Raw genomic sequence first — 20,396 nt, 5'->3', positions numbered from 1 at the left:
TTAGGCTCAGCCTAATTAGTGCAGAAAGAAGCCAAACTAAGAGCTGATGTGATTAGAGAGTCCACATTTGCTAAAGGCAAAGACAATGGACTATATATAGATTGTATCCTAGGCAGGCTTAGCAAAGGAGCTAAATGGAAATTAGCTCAGAAAAACCTATAACACAGGCAGTTTGTCTTTGGGCACTTCTAAGCTGCTCTGCATGCTGGCTTTCCCCCAGCATCAACTCCAGATCCTGTTTTTGCTCTTAAACAATTGTCAGCCAATTCCCACTAACTCTAAAACATAAAAGGGACTGGTTGGCAACGTCCTAAGCAGTGATGCTTCTTGGGTCTATTTACATTTTGTAGGGAGAGCAGAGGAGGTGTATAGAAGTTCCGAGTAAGGAACCAGTTTGCTGCCTTGCACTACCAGCAGCTCTCCTCCCCCAAACTCACTCAATAGCAAACTCTGCTAAGGGGCCTGAGGCAGCTTTCTCTCTGTGTCGTCATCCAGGGAACTGGGCAGAAGAACCAGGCTGGAAGAAGAGGATCCTAGAGATCACTGAAGATTTCATTTACACCTTACAAACAAATCAAGTCTGTCTTCTCTAGAAAGACACAAAGGCACTGACTATTCATCTGAACTTTATAGGTTACTAGCCCTTCATCTCAACTCTGCCAGCACCTGAGAAATTCAGCAAGGGCCCAAGACTAATCCTTGAGAAAATATTAATGAACATATTATAATAGCAAAGATCACTGAACATTCACTATGCTTTAGACACTGCATTAAAACTTTAACGTGGGTGCATCATCATCATCATCATCATCATCAATTCCCAGATACAGAAACAACTTCAGAAAGGTAGAAGGATTTACCCAGGTGTCCTAACAAGAATCAATGGAACCAAGAGCCAACCAAGGCAGCCCCATGATAGAGCTATGTTTTGAACTGTGGTAGAAGGAGGAGGCAGAGGGAGAAGAGAAGAGTCATTGTGGGAGGGGGACACCTGAATGCTAATGCTATGTCAATCTCTTCTGCTAAGCACTTTTTGCCCATTACCTCTGCTTATCACACTCTAACATATGTTTCTTTCACCAACCCGTTTTCCACATGTTAAAACTGAGGTTCAAAGGGATTTGATGATGTGCCTAAGATCCCCCAGCTGGTAAATGCTAGAGTTAGCAGTGTTTCAATAGCCAAATGCTCCAGTGATATCCCACCCAATATTCTTGCTGCTGCCAGAAAGGCATTTACTGAGCAGTCTGCTTAGGAATTTAAACTTTTGGCATCTTATAATATTTAGGAGGATGAGAAATGGTTTCATTTGGGTCTTTTTTTTAAATGTTTTATGTTATTTGGTTTGTTTTCCTTCAAAAGCCTGAAAAAGGAGACTGGTAAGAGAATCCTCTAATACCATAACATGACCTTGAATAGAGATGGCTCAACAGCCCAGAGAAAAAGTGGATCAATTACTCTTTCTTACAGACCACAAGTTCAATCACTGGGGGTTATAACACCAAAGAAAGCTAAAAATGGAATATGTAAAAATAGAGGGTCATTCTTCAGGAATATCATCATTTTACATACTAAATTGAGTATCTCTCCCCATCACCCCAGGCAAACGCTGTCTACAGCATGTGTCCTGAATCTCAGATGACTATTGGAGTCTATTACTCACTATATTATTTCCCTGGTATTTGATGAAGTGATGAAGAAAATTTTGGCAGGCTTTATACAAGGCAAATCAATATTTTCCATTTCCCATTTATGTATCATGACAATTCACCAGCTGAGAGGACAAGTGTGAGAGAAAAAGTCAACCCGACTGATGAGTCAAGGCCAAGAGAGAAGGAAAAAATAGTGGAAAGAAAGGAAGAAGGGTTAGAAGAAGCAAAATAATAAGAATGTCATAAAGAAACTCGTAAATCGACAACAACAGATATAATAAAGGTGGGGGAACCAGTGAGAAGGTCCCCCACATATACCCAGCACCAGCCCAGCATTGTAGGCCTCATTCTCTGTGTTCCTGACAACAATTCTTGAAGTCCTGGGAAGCAAGAACCTCAGGTCCCAGATTAACCACCAATAGAAGGCCTAGGATCTTGAAACTGGATAATTGCAACATCGCGCCTGCTAAGCTCTGCCTTGGTAGGCAATAGTTCACCCGTTAGTTATTTTGACATATCAGGCTCTAGGATCCCTGAAACATTTTCATGCCTTGCATCCTGGGCCCATTTTTGCTCACAAGGACCTGAAAGTTGGCAATAAGGGCACAGAGCTGTGCAGATCTAGGGGCAAAGCCAGATTTCAGCCAGGTGGATAAGCAGCCCTTATTACCTCCAAGATTGCTCTGGTGTGTTACAATGAGGAGGTTGCATCAGAACCCACTGCTTAGTTTCTTCACCTAGATGAAGAAGAGCTTGGGGATGGTGTACATTAAAGATATCAAAGCAAGCCATCACACAGTCAGGGAATCAAGAAATAGCCATGAGCCAGCATTACAACTATAGACATTAAATCCATGGAGAGAGAAAGAAAGAGAGAGAAGAGAAGAGAAGAGAGAAGAGAAGAGAAGAGGAGAATGAATATGAATATGAATGAGAGAATGAGATCAAGAATACTGAAAACCCAAGTTGAGTTTCTTGGACAGTGAAGGAGAACAAGCTGGGCATGGTGGCACATGCCTATAATCCCAGTGACTTGGGAGGCTGAAATAAGAGGATTGCGAATTCACAGCCAGCCTCAGCAACACAAGGCACCAAGCAACTCAGGAATACACTGTCTCTTTTGTGTAATAAATACAAAAAAGAGCTGGGGATGTGGCTCAGTGGTCAAGTGCCCCTGAGATCAACCTCTGGTGCCCCTCCTCCCCGCAAAAATATGAAGGAGAACAAGGAAGAGTCACCAAGGATCTGGCTACTTAGACAGAGGGAAGACTGGAGAGATAACACTCTGGCAGGAACAGCTCCTAGGTGCATCTTCTAAACTCTCCTCCACTTACTGCTTCCTCACAAGTTTAACCCTGGGGCACACAATCTTTATTTTTCCTATACAATTTAGATACAAAGTTTGTATTAAATTTGCTTTGGGACTGTGCACAATCCCATCTAGCACACATCCCCTTCAACACAACTTGAGCATCCCTTATCCAAAATGCATGGCAGCAGAAATGTTGCAGATTTCAGAACAATTTGGATATTGAGTTCTTGGATTAGGGATGCTCAACCTGTGTAATGAAATACTGATCCAAAGCAAGAGGACTGCCCTGTTAGAGTCCTGTTAGAATAGCTGTGGTAATATAGAAGGACCTTCAGATGAATCATTTGGACTTGTGAGATATTCAAAAGAGGTCAACTTTAGGAAGAGCAAGAGGAAGAGAATGGGACTCAAGCATCTAAAGACTTTATCTATATTTTATGAAAAAAATGAGGGGTTTAAAATATTAATTTTAAATTTTGTATGCTTTTGCTATATATATATATTTTAATATATCAAAATGTAAAGATTAAACAAAACAAATTATTACAGGGATAAAGAGCAAGGGAAGGTGGAAAAGGTGAGGTGGGGGTAGATAGGAGAATGTGAGGGAGGAGTAGACCAATGAGGGAGAAGTGGAGAAAACTTCTTGGTTGAAAGGCTCTGGGAGATTATTAGTAACCACCATTAGTAAACCCCAGCTCTGGTCAGGTTGTAAGTAAACAAATGAAGGAAGAATAAAGATAAAGTTCTCGAAGCCATGAATAGAGCACCAGACATTCTTAGGATCCAGGAAAAGACCCAAATAAGTCTTCCTAGGAGTTATGCTATCAAAGCTCCAAAGGAAAGAAAAAGATTATAGTCAACAGGCAAATTCTGATTTTTTTCCAGAATTCCAGGGACCTGGCCGCCATCTGAACATCTCACCAGACACTTTAAATTGATTCATATAGTTCAGTATGGAAGTGTTTCTCTAGCCTTAAAACAAAAGCCATTGAGAAAACCTGGCGAGGTGGTGCATGCCTATAATCCCAGCATCTCTGGAGGCTAAGACAGGAGGATTGCAAGTTCAAAGCCAGTCTCAGCCACAGCAAGGTACTAGGCAATTTAGTGAGACCCTGTCTCTAAATAAATACAAAATAGGGCTGGGAATGTGGCTCAGTGGTTGAGTGCCCCTGAGTTCAATCCCTGGTACCTCCTCCTCACCCCCACCCCACCCCAAAAACCATTGAGAATAGAGAATTCACTTTTCAGTTAAATTCTGAATAATTGTGTCAGAAAATTGACCTTCTGTACAATGGGGAGCAGCTACAGTATATTTAGTTTTCTGAAATAGGAGCATGGGCTGGAAATAAGCAGACCACCTGGCAATCACCTACCTGTTACTCTAGACACACACACAAAAAATCTCCATTCCCATTTCAATAGAAGAAAGGTTTTTATTTATTTATAAGACTTGAATATTTAGTAGTAAGACTAAGTAACTTATAAAATCTGCAGTGTCAGAAGAAAAAAATCCAAACACGTATTCTTTCCTTTCATTAAATGAATACTAGGTAATGGAAGCAGCTTCTCAACTGCAGGCAGAATCCATCCTCTCATTAATCCCAGCTGCTTCATTACATCAATTCAAAGTTTCTAATTTCATTGTGTCTTTTCAGATACTTCCACCATTTATAGGGAAGAAGGGATTTTAGTTGGTTAAAGACACATATGGCTGAATTTCTTCAGAAGAAATAGTTCATTAGCAGTTTCTCTCCCCCTGTTTTTTAAAGGTGTCAGAGAACAAAGCAAAAGCAATCATATATAGTGGCACTGATTTCTGCAGGTCATATGTGATAAGAAGAAGAAAGTTTATCCATTTTCCTTGTAGCCCCATTGCAGTCCTTGGAGAAGGTGGAATTTGATGGCAGCATCTGGTGAATAGAAAACTTAGAATAGAATTTAGGAAAATGCATTTACCCATCCCTTCCTGGAACAGATGGTAATACAAAAGTGCAAAGAAAAAAGTAAAACATTTCAGGTTGGGGATGTAGCTCAGTAGAAGGGCTCTTGCCTCGTGATGCCCTGGGTTCAATCCTCAGAAACAAAATCAGAGGTGGGGTGGGGTGGGTGTGGAGAAGGGAGACATTTAAAATAATAAGGGAGCTCGAGGTGGCACAAGCCTGTAATCTCATTGACTCAAGAGGCTGAGGCAGGAGGATTTCGAGTTCAAAGTCAGCCTCAGCAAAAGCAAGGCACTAAGCAACTCAGTGAGACCCTATCTATAAGTAAAATACAAAATAGGGCTGAGGATATGGCTTAATAACCCAGTGCTCCAGAGTTCAATCCCTGGTATCCTCCCCCCCCAAAAAAATTTTAATAATAAGGGAACAAAGAAACCTGTACAAGGTCACAAAAGGAGTACCTTAATCTAGAGGTCACTTAAGACATGCCTTCAGTGAATATCTGGTTGTATTTAAGCACCTGAAACACAAAATTTCTGGGAGGGAGAAACATAAAATGTTACAAAGTGAACAGATTATTAAAAAGTATTTGTATTGGGGGAGGCTAGTGTAAATGTAAATACCAGTGTTTCCCTCTTTAATAATGGATTACATTTATCCCCTCCTTAGTAAAGAAAAAGAAAAAAGAAGTTCTTAACCTTGGAAAAAGGTGACTTCTGGAAAAGATGCTTTTAAAAGAGAAAAAAACTTGATCAAATAGCATCAAAACCTATTATTATAACCCATCAAACATCCTATTTTTACTTCTTTTTATGAAGGGCAAGTCTTATACATGCTGATGGTTTTAAAAGGATCTCAGGAGGTACACTTGTTCCATCTTGTGATAACATAAAATTGAGTCCCCAATCTTGCATTCAGTGGAGAGACAAAAGTTTCCCAAACTCTCTAGGGGCTTACATAACACAGTTATTTCTCCTTCTGTTTCTGTTTCAGCTGGATCCTCCCCACACTGGGGTCTCACCTCCCAAGATCCCTCTCCTCCCTTTACTGATCCCCAATCTGTTTAAACAGCCTCTTTTCTTAAAGCCTCACTTCCTTGTGGCATGTCATGTATAATACACTTTATGGAAGGTCTGAAACCATGGTGATAATGTATCACAGCACCCTGTACATTCCAGGAATATAAAGTGTAATAACTTATTTATGCTGCTTAGTTAAGTGAAAAATGATATGAATTTGTATGCACATCTTGATTGTGTTAACATTGCCCATGAGGAGATTTTTTTTAAAAAAAGAAGGAAATATGCAAAAGTGTGAATAGCAATGAAGGTAATAAAATTATCATTCATTTTTTCTTCCCCTCCCTCAAATGCTCTGCATCTTCTTTGATGTACTCATCCTACATGCAGAGGTGGGTGGCCTTCTCTTCCAGTTTCCAAACCTCTGGGTTCCCTTTTTGCATTGATAAGGGAATGTCACCTCCACCAATGAACTCTTTCAAGTCTGTGGTTTCACACTCTCTGGTTGCCAATGAGGAATTTTGCAAGGAGACGGCTAGGCGAAATGCCGCAGTCTGGCTGGGCACAATCAGGAGCCACTTGTCAAAAGAAACTAACTTTATTTTTAGAACCACACACGCCAAACAAAACAGCCTCTCAGGAAAAACCCTCAGAGCCTCAACTGCCACCACCGGCTTCCCACAAGCCTCTCTCTCCAACACAAGCTTCTCTCCACCTCCCCCAATCCTCCTGCTCTTGAGGCCCATTGGCTGGGTCACGTGGGCGGAGCCAAAAAAGTCCCCCAATGAGCAGCTCCGTGGTCTGAAAGGGCAGGGAAACAGCCCAATGAGCATCACCGCAGAGGAGCCAATCAGCTAGATGTTGCTGGGGCTGCTGTGAGCCAATCATCAGCCGGCAGCTGGAAGTTTGCTGGGGCCCCTTCGGCTGTGGCTCTCAACAGGTGTTAGCTATGATTTCCATTTGGGGACAGAGAAGGAACATTTATTTCTTATAGGTAGGAGTAATTGATAGTATTGAGAGCTGCTCTGTTTCTCCAACTAGATGCAAAACCCTGTCTAGGAAGCATGGGTCTTCAGGTAAAATGAAGTATGGCTCCCTATCCCATGCTATTTCATCTGAAGGTGCCCATGCCAAAAGTGGCTCTGGCTCCCAACTGCCAGTTCTTTAGGTTTTACACACCAAAGCCATGTGCTCAAGTCAGAATTCTTTGCATGTTGGAATAAGGCAACATCCAGCGCCATTGCTCACACCCAGCATGACTCTTTTTATCCTCACTATGTTTTAATACAAAGATCTTTATATATTCCAATAGTACTGGATCACATAGCCCACCCTAAAGGTCTATGTAACCTGAAATTATAATGAAAAAGGCCTAGATTTCAATCCCTTCCTTCCCAGGAAGGCCACTACAGTCCTTATGCACATTCACTTACTCCTATCCCCCAATCTCCCTACTATTTTGAATTCTGAATATCCATGCACTGTCACAATGAAAACTTCACTGGACATGCTTCCAGAACCATCAATGATCACTTCCATGTATGTTCCCACAATAAGAAGAAAGAAAGGCATAAATTATTTCCTTTCATCAGTTGAAAAAAAAGTGAAACTCAGCAGTTATGGGGCTTTTTCAAGGACATATAGTGTGTGAGTTGCAGAGCCTGAATGAAAACCCCAGCTTCTGAGTCCAAATGCCACCCCAGAGCAGAAAGTCTAAACTCTCTTTCCATGGCCAGTCCACATGCAATGGATCTAAGAAGCCTCAAGTAATTCCTCAGGGCTGGGAAAATTAATCCTTCTTTCTCCCACTTATCCCCTAGAGCCAGAACTCAGACAAGCTCTTTGGATCCCAGAAGACCATAATGGTTGCTTATAGAAGATGGGTACTTTGGAAAACAAAATTAGGCCAGAAATCTGGGTCTCATGAAGCTCAAAATGGTCTTTATTGGTTATCCCTGAGTTTACTGGAGGGCAGTAAGGTGATGAAAATGGAAAATTTTGCAGTTATCTCAGATTCAAATGAGTCCCTCAATAATATAGCATTTTAAAATGGCTTCTTTCTTTCTTAAGCAAGGCAATTAGAGTCAGCCTCTGGAGAAACAGGGAGACTATTACTTAAAATTTAGACAGTATTTTATAACCAATATATATGTCAGAATTCTTTTCACATACAACTTACAAACTCCCACCTGTTACTTTTACATTTAGTTACTAATGGGACGTGCCTAGGCAATTTAAAATTTTTATCAAGGATCTGAAAACTTCATTTTGGAATTATTAAACACCACTGGCTTATTAGCCTCATTCACTCCTGAACTCAAAGGTCCTACCAAATCTGAGGAAGAGCTAGAAGCTTTAATGGCACCATTTCTAGGATGCTTTCTTCACCAGAGGAGGAACACTAAGTTCTCTGTCAGTTTTGAAATGCAATGCTGCTCTGACAAGGGCCACTTCCTTTCCCTTAGCAAACTGAGTGCTTCACTCTGAGGGTCTCTGAACCCTGGGAGAACATGCCAGGCTCTGCGGGACAGCTCTCCCAGTTACCTCTAAGAGCTCATCTAGAAAGAGATAATCTGAGGGCCACACACAGAACTACCAGGGAGAGTAGCTGTGGGTTTCTGGAACCTGGAAAACCACTAATGGGAATAACTCTAGGCACAACCCGCAGGGCCCACCATCGGAGTTTATATGTATAGACTCATGTCTGTTCTACATTACCTACAGCAATGTACACATACCACAGAATCATGCTGGGTTGTCAAAACTACACACAGTGGAACCTTGCTGTTAACTTCTTTCCCAGAAACAACTTCAGTACAAGGTAGGTGTCTCTTATACCTAGTCCAAAACTGTGCTGACACATTATGCAAGGATTCCAGTACAACACATGGCACCTACGAAAGGCCCATGCCACATGCTCCAAAGGACAGAACTTCACCAATGCTTTTAAACATTTCAGGTTGAAGTCCAGCTTCCAGTAGGAATTTCAGTAGGTTATAGAAGGCATCGTCCATATAAACTAAGTATAGATTAGTCACTTTAAGGACTCTTAAGTGAGCGCTGGGAGCCTTCCAGGGTAGGCTCCCTGGATGTGGCCCCAATATCATAGAAATGTCAATGCCCAGGAAAAAATATTTAAAATAATCAAAGGAAGACAAAGTTACATGGCAAATTAATAGTAATGCTTTTGTGATCTCCAACCCTACTGAACAAGACACATATATTATAACAAATTTCACAGCTCCTCTCCCACATGATACTAGAGGTCAAGGTCAAAGTTTAGGTAAATGAGGAAAAAAAAATGACTGTATTAGGGAGTTCTGTGTGGAGATAGGAGACAAGGAGCTCATAGAGACAGATAAAGGCAGGAGGTTCTAAGAGCTTAGGAAGGGCAAATACTGAAACTTTCTCAGCAAGAATACAAGAAAAGGAGATAAGATAAATCTGGCAGTGCAATTATAAATACATACCACCAAACACCACAGTCTCATATCCAATCCTAATAAATCAGAGATTCCCACCACCCTCCCAAGAAGATTTTTTTAAATTACCAAGGAAGTATTTGGGGAGAAAATAGGAAGAGCCCTTCCAAACTCAGTTAGCTACTTGAAAGAAACTGTCAACTCTCTGCTTTGGTTGTAAACTCAACATGTACACTGCCAAGTCTAAATACAGGACAAGTATTTATAGCTGAGCAAGATTTACATGGCCAGTAACATTCCTACCATAGATACTTTGGTGATTAAGAAAATAAAACACTCCGAGGGTCAACAGGAGACTGGGGGAGTTAGAGAAGGAGGAAATGGACAGTGGTTGATCAAAGGGTACAAAGTTTCAGATAGACAGGAGGAATAGGTTTTAAGAGCTATTACACAGGAAGGCAATTATAACCAATAATAATATATTTTGTAACTCAGAGTAAATTTCCAATGTCTCACCATAAAAAAAACAATAGATAAGTGAGGCAATGAATATGTCAATTAGCTTGATTTAATCATGCCACATTATTAAGATATCACAATGTACTCCATAAATGTATACAATTCCGATTTTTCAATTGAAAATAATATTAACAATAAATTTAAAAGTAAAATTTAAAAATGTGAAGATGAAAATGAAGGAGGAGGAGAAAAGAAAGATTCTAGATTAGTTACCCTTTCTGACAAGATATCAGACCGGCTTGCAGAAATAAACAATCCAAAGGCAGCTTATATCAGAGGCAAAGGAAATTGAAAAAGAATTTGACCTGATAAATAGTTCCTGTTTCACCTTTGATTTCCAAACAATCTTTGGGGAAATATTTCCAATAATTTCTTCATTGAATCGTCTCCTGAAATGAACTTGGTTTGAGGAAATGATATTAGATCCACAAGGCCCAGCTCCACTTCTCTTCATGAGCAGAGCCTCCTGAGATTTCTCAAGACAGCCAAATGGCAGGCAGAGCAGGGTTTGATGGGGGTGGGGAATAAAAAAGGAGAACATAAGCAACTTTATTAGATGTGATTAAAATTTCCTTACAAAGACAGAAAAAGAAGTTATAACTACTGCAAATTATAACCACTGCTTTTATTTTCCCTTCAATTTACTAACAGAATTTTGAACTACTGCACTTTACTACAAGGTTAAAATAAGAAGAGCAGAGGGAAGATGTCTTTAGTCCCCTTCTGAAGAGTCCTGCAAGACCCTAGGTATGACCTGAAGTGCTAAATCAGGTTAACACAAATACTACTTGGTAACTCCTGTTTTTCTTTCTTTCTTTTTTTGTTTTGTTTTGTTTTGCTTTTTTTTTTTTTTTTTTTTTTTTTCTGTGCTGGGGATAGAATCCAGGGCTTTGTGAATGCTAGGCAGGTGTTCTACCACTAAGCTATCCTCCACCCCTTTTTATTTTGAGACAGGGTCTTGGAAGTTGCTGATGTTGGCCTAGAATTTACCACCCTCCTGCCTCAGTCTCTGCATTGGCCACCATGTTGAGCTCATTTTATTTTTGCCTTGCTTCAAGAGAAGATGCCAGATAAACATCAGTTCTAAGAATGACCATTTGGAAGAAACAATGGAGTTCATCACTTAGATGTTCTAGCCATGATAAAAGTATTAATGTTCATTCTCCTGTGAGGGTTAGGATTCAAGGACACTTTGCATGAACTCAGTGAGGATACTTATTTGTGTTTGAGCTCTTCCAAACTTCTGAAAAGAGATTATTCTTCTTAGACTCAGCCCAGGGTCTCTTCCCAGGGAGTAATGATGTAATGTTTGCATAGTACTTTGAACCTACTCAGAATAAAGGCAATGTGCAAATTCAAGACATTCTTCTCACACTATGTAAGACATAGCTGTCATTTTTTTTTCACATGGAGAAAACTACTCCTCTAGTCAGGAGAATTTTATGAAACCATTGTACAAGGAGGAAGAGATCTTCCATGACCTTCTTAGATTGAGCCTATATTTCCGAGCAATTTTACTGACATGATAGGCAGGTTCTGCATGTATTTAACCATTATTTTTGCCTTCAAGGTATTTACTTCTTATTATAGGACAGGAATATGTTTTAATTAAAAAGATATTGATGATATTGTGGTTAAGAAAGTGAAAGGTACTACCATTAAAAGCAGCAGAAGTCTCAGGTATGTCTTATTTCTAAGCTGTCCCATCCCAATCCAAATGTTCCCCTCTCTCTCCACAATGTACCTCTGATCTGTCCTTCCAAATACCCTTTCATTATTTTCATCCCAAAGCAAATCCAAGTCAATTTAGGAACAAGGTCTGATTTGGGACATTAAGCATCAATTGTCCTGCAACTTGGGTCAATAACCATGAACTCTTCGACTGTACAGAGAAGTCTCCCAAAGATTGAAGCTTCTTTATTTCCCTCATTTGCATGGATCAACTATTGAGAAAAACAATGAAACCTGGAAAACTTCTGTTTCCAGGTTCTAAGAATGTTCAATTTCTCCTAGGGTAAAGGAAAATAATTCTCAAGATCCTCAAAAAGAAATCCAATTTCTATCAAGTTCTGTTCTCACCGTGATTTAGCAAAATAACAACTTTGTTATCCTATCAGCTAAAATCACTATTCCTTTATGTTAAAAAATATACTTGCTTTCCCACACAACTCATTCAAGAACTCCTTTAAGAATTCAGTGGAAGACCCAGCTTCTGCTAAAAGGCTTCTCCAATTACAATGAAATCCCCTTAACTCTTTGATCTGTCTATCTATTTATTCCAGACTTCTGACTCTAGGAATCATTAAGTGGTCTTTCCTTTCTTAGATGGCAAACTCTGTCATGCCTCATAATTGAGTGGGCACTCGATAAATGAATGCTATAGTACTCTGAGAAATAATACACTTCCTATTGGCAGCAAATCCAAGAGAAACTTCCTTAGAAGAGAGAACTGTCAATTACCACTTAACAAGCCTGAGCTGGCTCCCGCAGAAAAAGCAAACAAAACAATAACAACTTCCTCTCCAACAGCAGTCACATCACTATCTAGCTGCTGCCCTCCAGTCACCTGGCATGCTGCTGGTCCCACGGAAGGCACACAACAAGTCCTTGTTGGAAGATTGATTCATAAAGGCATGAGACTTGTGATATGTAACCCATGACCTGACAGGTAGATGCCAGCTGGGTTCCTCACAGTCTGGCTGTGCCCAACTTCTGACCTCCCATGGTCCTTGGCTCTTGTACAGCTGACAAATCTAGTAGGCTGTGAGATGCTAGGCCAAGAGCAGGATTCACAGAGCAAGGCCTGGGAGGCTATTCTGGAACACTAGCAAGGGCCTGCAGCAATTACCACAAGATCCCTCTTCTCCATGCAGGTGAAGTCTTGTTCAAATTTTCCTGTACTGGTTTCCTTCTATATTACCCCCACCCTGCAGGCCAGAGCTTTGGGCCCCACACCAAGTGATTCATAATTAGAATGTACATTAGACTCACCTGGGAAACCTCAAGCTATTTGTGCCCAGGCCCTACTTCCAAACATCCAAATATCCTTACTAGAGTAGAGCTCCAGTGCTCCTATTTATATAAGCTCCCCAGGGGATTTTAATGTGCAGTCAAGATAGAAAACCACTGCCTTACATTGTTCAAGTCCAAAGTCTATACCTCTAATCCCTTTGCCTCTCTTTCACATTGCAACTATTCTTCTTTATCATCATCATTTTCTTCACAGCAACAAATGTTGTTATTAACAATAGTAGCTACAATTATTGAGCGTTTATTATATGGCAGGCACTGTTCTAAGTGTTTTAATTGTATGAATGCATTTAATCCTTAGAAGAAGTGAGTGTACTTGCTAACCCCATTTTTCAGATGAAAAAACTGATACATAGGGGTAGGTTAAATAATTAGACTGAATCTTATAGCTAGGAAGTTCCAGAGCCAGCCTTTGAGCGTAGAAAACCTAGTTTCATCACCTACTTACCCACACTGCCCCTCTGCATTCATTTAATTAGCAAAAGTTTTCAGCAAACTACTGGGTGTCCCCTGGATCTTATTCAGAGAAAATAATTTTCTCAGTCATATTTCTAAATATGCATGACCAATTTCTTAATCAAAAACCTTCAAATGTTTAGTAACTGCTTTGGGATAAAAATCCAAACAATATACCATTACATTCTTCAACTGCACTCACCTACCTCTCTGATACTTCCTCCACCTTAAGTCATGCTACCCTCCAACAATTCTGAATTACCTGTTGTTCCTAGAGCCACCATATAACACTAAAAGCAGGCTCAAAAACTGGGACTCCCCTTCACTCTCCAGATATGCTCATTATCATCATTAGAACTCATCATAAATATATTTCTAAAGCAATTTAGGGATGCTAGGATAAGAACCTTCCTTTGGGAGGTTTTCCTTCCTTTGGCTCCCATTTGGAGCCTTGAATAGTACTTTAAGAAGCAGTACACTATGAATTTAAATCACACATATAATTAAATAAAAACAGTAGATACTTTAATTATGCACTTCTACAAAACTCCTAAAAGTTTTAAAATAGAATTATGCCTGGTGTGGGGGTGTGTGGCCGTCATTCCAGTTACTTGGGAGGCTATGACAGGAAGATTTCAAGTGTAAGGTCATCCTGGGCAACACAGTAAGAACTTGTATCAAAATTTTAAAAAAAACAAAAACATTTTTAAAGGGCTGATGATGTAGCTCAAAGTTAGACTGTTTGCCTAATCCTGGGTTCAATCTTCAAAACCTAAAAAAAAATTAAAGAAAGGAATTACATGGTAAAATTGTACATATTTAAAGAACTTTCTACGTTATTATAACTTGCAGATTAAAATTCTTATGTCCTAACAAGCAATTTATGCTTAACTAGCTTATGAGGGGCCACAAATTTGCCATTTGAGTAGGAACCTGTTTTAAGAATGCTTTCTTTCAATGCTCTGGTACTACATTTCAAAATCTCCTGCAAATTGCATTATGACAAATGAGAGCAATCATATTTAGGGTCAGAATTATAGGAATTAATTATGAGAGTGGTACAGCACCTCATTCCTGCATTAAAAAAAAAAAAAAAAACACTAACATTTGCAAAATAAAGGACACTGCTGAGTTCTCAATGCAGCCCAGAATCTGTCCAATATTGATCTACTTCAATTTAAAAGGTAAACTACTTGTGATTTGCTTTATATCTCCCAGGCCTGTAAATCTGTCCCTTGCCTCATCTGACATCCCATTCTCATCTGTCATTGACTAGACAATGACAGTTCATCCTTTCTTTGACCAGTTGGGACATCATTCTATTAGGTCACCCAACTCTTAAATAATGTCCCCCTATTCTGCCCCAAATAAAAAGTTCACACATTACAGAGTCATCTGATTTGTCATAAATCTAACCCATGATGTCTCGACTGTGGCTCTGTTGACATTGAATTGGCTAACTCTTTGTTGTAAAGAGCCGTCTTGTGTATTGTAGGACACGCAGCAGTATCTGTGACTTCTAGTCACTAAAATGCCAGTTGTACTTCTTGCCCAGGAATGATAAACATCTGAAGACCTTGAACAATGTCAAATGAAAATGACAAATGTTTTTTTGCGGGGGCAAGCGGCGATGGTATAATAGCTTCCAATTGAGAACCACTGCTTTAACCTCACACTCAATACATTCTGGAGTTTCTCTTCACCTACAAATAATTTGTGCCACATCTGGCCACATTCTACTTTCTGAAATTACTCAAAAGCAGTCTACAGCCATACCACCCTGAATGCACCTGATCTTATCCGAAATTATTAAAAAACAGTATGCAAATTGCCTTTGGCTTTGAGACTTTTAAAAAATCATTCTTAATAGATTATAAATTTGACTCAGGTTTAATTTTTATAATAAGTCTACATTAAGCATTTTATTTGGGGTTGAGGCAGGGATAGGAACTTGATTTGGCCAAATTATAAAAGAAACAAGTTGTTCAAGACATCCTTACAAATCCTAAATTCCTCTTCTGAATGCCCTCCAGAGGGCATTGGGCACATCAATTCTTTTTTTTTTTTTTTAATCTTTTATTGATTTTATTTTTTTAAATACACAACAGCAGTGGAATGCATTGTAATTCTTATTATACATATAGAGCACAATTTTTCATCTCTTATATAAAGTACATTCAGGCCAATTTATTCTTTTATACATGTATTTTGTTTTTTTGCATTACAATTCTTAATACACATAATACCACAATTTTTCATATCTCTGTTTGTATATAAAGTACGTTGCACATCAATACCATTGGGTGGCCACATGTGGAGTTTTGCCCATTGCTTTATGGTAGCACCGCAAGTCACCCTTGAGAGGGCATCTTCATCAGTTTAGTGCAAGTAAGAGCTTAATCTAAATTGACTAAACAACAAAGGTAATCTATTGGCTCAGGTGAGAAGTCCATAGAACATCAGCTTTCAAAACAAGCTGACCTGGGCCCAGGATTACAGTTTGGATGCTGTTTCTGATTCTCTCATATTCCTCTTCTCCAAAAGTCAGTTTCATCTTCAAATTGACTTCCTTCCTGGGGGTACAATGGTAAAATGGCCAGCAGATCTGGCCTTATGCCCACATAATCACATTACTTAGTAAATACCTTTCTAACCAATTAAAAGTCCCTAGAAAAAGTCCTAAGCTTCACCACAAATGAAGCAAATTGGGTGATGTATTTAGAGCTTAAGTATCCAATCATTGTGGACAGAGAAAGCCACAGGTTGACTGGTTGAGGCCCTGACCAATCACAGTGGTGAGGAAGGAAGTTATACATACAGATTTAGAATAGTGGTTCTCAAAGGGTCTTCCCTGGCACCAGCATTCCATGGGAATTTGTTAGAAAAAAATCTATTCTTGGCCCCCTCTCCAGACCTATTCAATCCTAAACTCTGGGAGTGGAATTCAGCAATCCATGTTTAAATAAACCTTGGCCATCAGATCATCCACCTGCGGAGCCCAGAGAGAAGAATGAATTGTATGCATTTCACTGGGCCGTCACACAATTAGAAAATGCTGAAATGGAGACTTGGGAAGTCACTATCAAAATACTTCCCAAGAAATATTAGGGACTGAATTGGAGCAAATTATATTCCACGTTCATATAATTATATCAAAATGAACCCCAATATTCTACAATGGACTAATAAAAAAGAGGTTTATTTTGAAAAAAAACAAACCAACAACAACAACACAAAACTTCCCAAGGGGATAGCTCTTTTTCACTTCTGACTTCCAATGCTGGGGTTGCAGAAATCAGTGCTATAAATTAGCAAATTGGTTTGAAGATGACTTCTGAGGCCTGTATTTATGAGGCTAAGGGCTTTGAAGAAAAGGAAATGACAAGCATCAATCTTAGCATTTTTCTGTGGGCCCTAACCTACTCCTTTCAGAGAATTTGGAGAAATAATGTTTCAAGTATTTGAAAGAAGTAAAGCTATATAGGATTTAAAACTGAAGAAATTATTCTCTAAAATAGTTTCTTAATCATGACTAATCCTAAGAATCAACTATAATAAAGTTACATATACAGATCCCGTGGCCCCACCTTGGACCTACTGATTCAGGGTCAAGGAAGGGCCTGGGAATCTGTACCAAGAACAGTAATTTCTTTTTCTCCTTTCTTTAACCTACTCTCTCACTACTGATGCCTCTAACTAATTTCTCTTCCTCTAGTCTTAGTCTACTCTACCCCACAAAGAAGCCACCCCTCATATCACTGACAAAGTAATCTTTCTTAAAAAACTAACAAAACTGGATGTGAGACCTATGATCAAAATCTGTAACAAGGCCTTGCCATGCTTCATAAGATAAAATCTAAAGTCTCTGTGTATCATACTAGGCTCAACCTAATCCTGTCCTTCCTTTTCTTCTGCCTTACTTCCCATCATTAGTCCAATTGAGTCTACCCATCCTGAGTCTCTTACACTGCCTAGAATACATGCTGCTCTTGTGCTTTAATTCCCTCTGCTCATCAGGTCTCTCCTTCCTTCTTTCCAAGTGTTCAGTGAGGTAAATGCTAGGTTATGCTGATGTAACAAAATATCAGGAGATGAAGAAGCCAGAATTTATCTCTTATTCACTCTCTGTCAAGGTTGACAAGTTTTTTTTTTCTATAAAGACAAGTGATAAATAGTTTAGGCTTGATAAGCAATATATAGTTTCTGTTGCTGCTGCTTTTTCTTTTATTTCTTCCATATTTTTTGTAAACCTTTAAAAATATTTTTAAAAATCATTCTTATTCATAGATCATATAAAAATCAATCACTTGCTAGACTTAGTCCATGAGTTCTAGTTTGCTGACCCCTAATGTATGTAGCCATTTCCAGAGACATATAGGCAGCCGGGAGCTACTGAGATGAGTAGTTCTGAGTCACTCAGAGACCTGGGCTAATGAAACAGCACCTTTGGAATGTTTTTTTGTCACCGTACAGACAAAAAGAGTCTCACACAAGGAATAAATGCCTGTCTGGAAGAGGCATCTATAACTTTTGCTCACAAATTAGCTGAAGTTAGTCTTTAAAACAACCCAACCATCAGGGGGCTAGGTATTGCAATCCAATCATGTGTCCAGAAGGAGGAGAATTTAAATTACTTGGTAAAAATCATGAGTATGCTCAGCTCTGCAACAGATCTCTGTAAAGCCTTTTCTGGTACCCTCATACTGAAGCCAGATTAGCTGCTCTTTCTTTGTAATCAATTTTATAGCCCCTTGAGCATCTCTGCCTTATCGTTCAGTAATGGAGCACTGCAGTTGCCTACTTGTTTGTCTCTCCCACCAGATTCTCAGGCCGCTCAGATAACGGCCTCCATATGCCCAAGACCTTGCAAATAACCTACCTTCCTGGGATGTTCAGTGTGTGTTACTTAAACAAACCAATGAATGTGGTGAATTGTGGGAAAGAATGGGATTACCTATGCATTTACCGGAACACTTCTAGAAGCCAGCAGTATCAACTTCTTTAAGCTTAGTTAGTTCATCCACATCAATCTCCACTCATGATTGACTTATTATTTTACTACGGGTTACTTTCTATACCAATTAAATACATTATTTCTCTTGTCTCATCTACTCTTTGCAAAGAGCTGGTTTTTGAAACCACAGAACACTCTGATATTATGTGGGTTGATTTTTTTTTTTCCAGTTTATAGGTCAGAGGCAGGCACAGAGAAACCCAGTGATTTTTTCCAAGATACACATCCAATCAGAGAGTTTATACTTCCCTTTGATTCAACAAAAAGGTAAAGGATTGAACACAGAGCTGTAGCTAAGTTTGCCAACAGTTTATTTATGCTAGAAAGCATAATACATGTTTGTCAAAGATAAGTCTTATTGTCCTATATCAATGTTTAGCTTGTAGTGTACATTTCTCACTGAATAAAATGTTAAAAACAAACTACATCATTCTTTATTAATGCTGTGCCTTTTCATGTTGATTCCATCCATGCCCTCTACTCCCTTTTGTCCTCAGTAAAGTGGAAATGGCCTTTTCCCAACCTCAAGAAAACTGAACACATCATGCACCTAGGGTTTGACCATTCACCTCAGTGCCTGTGAGGTGGACAGCACAAGCATGCATTTGCACTACCAAATGGCACAAATTTAATTTGTTTCACATGCAACATGTGTGTGGCTCCTGCAGTTTGTATTGATCATGTAACTACAGAATGAGCAAAGTAGCATTCACAATGAGCTAGAGTACAAGTCTTCATCTATACATCAAATAAAGCCACTTCATGTTTTTCAGTCACAATCTGGATAAACCCCAGATAAACCAAAATGTATCCTGACTCAGAATTTTCCTCATCTCTCTGTCTCCTGGGGATGGTAAATTCCCAAATAAACATCCCTTCTGCTGACTAGCTTTGACAAATGCCCAGGAGAACCAGGGCAAGGAGAATACAGCTAGGTAGTGTCCTCTACTCCTCGGATCAGCAACAGAATAGAGCCAGGACATGATATTATTGAAATCTGCCAAGTTTGAGTCATTCAAGGTAAAAACAACTTTAAAAAAAGTATAAAAACTCTTCAATGAAGGTGCAATAACTCCCACTCTTGTTAACTGCTCAATGGGCCACAACAGACAACGCACCTCAATCAGGCGAAATAAACTGAAGTGCACAAAAAGCAAATTATAGGCTCAGGAACTGTTTGGCACAAAACAAAGATCAGTCCTTCTAGGAGTGTTGCTTTTGCTTCCGTTTTTCTTTCCTTAAGCCTTGTAATTGAATGTTACAAAGTGTATCAAGAAAAAAAAAATCTACTGGGGTCCCCTTCCCCCAAACCAGAAAGGTTAAGCTTTTAATTACAGGCCCTCAAACTATCATTTTGTGCAATTAGCAATTAACTATAATGGTTGATGAGAGAATGCAGAGCTGCGCTAGCAATTTCCCTCCTCCCCATCCCAGACTGGGTTATTTTAGTCTTGTTCTATTACAGAGAACAAGTCACAACCGCGCGCTCTCTCGCTCTCTCTTTCTCTCACTTAAAGACACATTTAATTTTTAGCAAAATGACATCTCAGCGTGCGATTGATAGGCATCCCGAACCCCACATCAGAGCAGCACAAACGTTTGGAACCCCCTCTCTTTGTCACTTTCTAGTTGGAGAAAGGAGGCCCAAGAAGACGCTACCTACCGGCCCCAAACCAGCCTCTGGTAGAGAGGGTGGTAGAGAGATGCTTGGTGCCTCTACAAGGTGCAACTCGTCCCCCCCACCCCCACCCCCCTCGCTGCAAGCCCCGTTATTGGGGAGGCGGTGGCAATAGCAGCAATAGTTGCATCAGCGCTAACTGCTGCCGCTGCTGCATTTACTGTTGGCGGCTGCCTGAGGGTACAGTAATGACTGTAGGGAGCGCACAGCTGCTGCGGCGGCAGGTTCCCTGGATCAGGAAATTAGGACAGGCACCCGGGATTGGAGGCGAGGGCGGTGCGCGAGCCAACCAGCGGCCGCCCCGGCCCCCGCTGAGCCCGGCGGACCGGCGCCGGGCCCCGCGGGCCGCAG

General features: G+C 40.0%; 1 long non-coding RNA gene across 1 annotated transcript in view; it reads right to left on the bottom strand.

Annotated features, from left to right (window-relative positions):
* LOC125617892 overlaps nucleotides 1–20,396 on the bottom strand; it is a 155,846-nt gene that overhangs the window by 133,232 nt on the left and 2,218 nt on the right. The window lies entirely within an intron of this gene.

The sequence above is a fragment of the Marmota marmota genome, unplaced genomic scaffold (genome assembly GCF_001458135.2).
Source record: "Marmota marmota marmota unplaced genomic scaffold, marMar, whole genome shotgun sequence".
NCBI lineage: Eukaryota > Metazoa > Chordata > Mammalia > Rodentia > Sciuridae > Marmota > Marmota marmota.
This window is presented reverse-complemented; position numbering and strand designations above follow the sequence as displayed.